The 2,500-nt window shown below is 28.6% G+C and overlaps 1 long non-coding RNA gene across 1 annotated transcript in view; it reads left to right on the forward strand.

Moving 5' to 3' along the window:
- Positions 1 to 2,500, forward strand: part of LOC138862745 (uncharacterized) — a 129,256-nt gene that overhangs the window by 125,776 nt on the left and 980 nt on the right. The window contains exon 3 of the long non-coding RNA XR_011398765.1: positions 2,322 to 2,500. This exon is cut by the window's right edge and continues 980 nt beyond it. This is a non-coding gene — a long non-coding RNA (uncharacterized lncRNA). The remainder of the gene's footprint in view (positions 1 to 2,321) is intronic.

The following is a 2,500-nucleotide window of genomic DNA, read 5'->3' on the forward strand; positions in this document are numbered from 1 at the left end:
ATGCTAAAAGTAATGGAATATATGATGATTTTGGTAATGGTAATAATATGATAATGACTATGGTGATGATTATGATGAGGACCAAGGGAACAGGGCCGAAAAAAGATGTTAGCAATAACAACAATTTCTATAATCATCACCATTGCCGTCTCCTTCCCCTTCCCCGTCTTCTGCTTCTGCTTCTCTTTTCCTCTTTGTTGTTTTCCTGCTCCTCTTTCTCCTCCTTATTAATATTATTATGTTTTATGATCTAGTGTCGTGAAGATGATGGTAATTATAATAGTAATTATGATAATGGTCATAGTAGTATTAATTGTAGTAGTCGCAGTAATGATGATAATTATTTTAATTCTGATAATGATAATGTCAGTGATAATGATGAAGATAACAGTAATAATGATAATAGTAATATTCTTATTATTGAAAAAAATAATGATGATAATGATGATGGAGATATCATTATTATTATTATTATTATTATTATTATTATTATTATTATTATTATTATTATTATTATTATTATCATTATTATCATTGTGTTCATCATTATTATTAATACTGATGATAATACTACTACTATAACAAATGATGTTAGTGATTATAAGTAATACAAATATAAGTAACAGTGATGATGATGATAATAGTAATGATAATGGTATGATGATAGTAATAGTCAAGGCATCACCACTTCTGCATAGCCTGCTGAATAGTAATAATGATGATAATGATGATGATCATGATGACGGTAATGATGATGATCATGATAATAATGAAAGTAATAAAGATTATGATTATTTTAATGTCAATAATGATGATAATGATATTAATGATAATAATAGTAACGATTATAGCGGTAGTAAGTTTAATGATGTAACATGTCGACCCCAAGACTGACCTTTTCCCTCGAGTGTTGTAATGGCCATTGGGGATTGCGTTTGGTCCAAAGGGATTTGCAGACCAGTTCGCTCGCCTGCGAAATGCCGGGCCCTCGAGCGCCGGGGCCTTTGGTCACCAATCGGAGAGGGGAGGTCTGTGTTCCTGCGCTAGTGGAGGAAAGGAAACGAAAATGGCAGAAAAATGTTGCTGTTGGATTGTTATTGTTACTTATATTGTTATTGTTTTTTATTATCATCATTAAGATGATAGTGACGCTGATGGTATGGTAATGATGAAAAATATGATATTGATAATGATGATGATAATGATAATAATGAGGATAATGGTGATAATAATAATAATAATAATAATAATAATAATAATAATAATAATAATAATAATAATAATAATAATAATAATAATGAAGATAATAGTAAATGATGATTAAATGATAATGATGATGAAAATGAAAATAATGATCTTGATAGTTGTAGTGATAATAATGAAGGTAATGATAATGATTATGATAACAGTAATGGAAATAATAATTATGAGATTAGTAATGTTAATGGTAACGCCAGTGTCACTGCCAATGTCAGTATCAGTAATATCATCCCCATCATCAGTCTGATCAAACACCAACAAAATAATGATAATGATAGAAGAATGATAATGAAGATGGTGATATTAATAATGATTGTAGTAATGACTAATAATTTTGTGATAATGTAAATGATAATGATAATGATAGTAACGAAATTGATGAGAATAGTCGTAGTAATTGTGATAATACTAATGTTGATAATGATAATAAAGATGATAAAAAATATAATGATAGTTAAAGTAATGGTAATGAAGATGATGATGATAGTGATAATATTTTATTATTATATGTATTATTATTGTTATTGCTCGTATTGTTTATTATTGATCCTATATTTTTTTGTTCTTGTTGCTGTTGCTGTTAAGATTAGTATTATAGTTATTGTCATTGTAATAATAATAATAATGATAATTATTATTATTATTATTATTATTATATTATTATTTTTATCATCATTTGTTGTTGTTTTATTAATATTATTGATATTATTAGTATTATTATCATTATTGTTATTGTTATTATTATTATTATTATTATTATTATTATTATTATTATTATTGTTATTATTAATATTATTATTATTATTATTATTATTATTATTGTTATTATTATCATTATTATTATTATTATTATTATTATTATTATTATTATTATTATTGTTATTATTATTATTATTATTATGGTTATTATTATTGTTCTTGTCGTTTTGTTGCTATTGTTATTGATATTGATATTTTTATCATGATTGTAGATGCTTTTGTTACTAGTGTTTTTTATTGCCATTCTGTGCAGTCTGTTGCATTAGCCACTGAAACTGACTGCGCTTCTCCCTCTCCCGCAGGTACGTAAGGAGGCGGCCGGCGTGGTTTCCTCTGCGTGAGTACAAAAGGCCTTGAGTGAGTGAATGAAGGGCGCGACGCCTCGGACGAGGCCCGTGGCCGCGGCGCCCCCGGCCGTGGGCTCCGAGGGCCAGGGGGGAGTAACCTCCTTGAGGATGAGGAGGCTGTCCTGGTTGCTTGG

This window comes from Penaeus vannamei, chromosome 9 (genome assembly GCF_042767895.1).
Source record: "Penaeus vannamei isolate JL-2024 chromosome 9, ASM4276789v1, whole genome shotgun sequence".
NCBI lineage: Eukaryota > Metazoa > Arthropoda > Malacostraca > Decapoda > Penaeidae > Penaeus > Penaeus vannamei.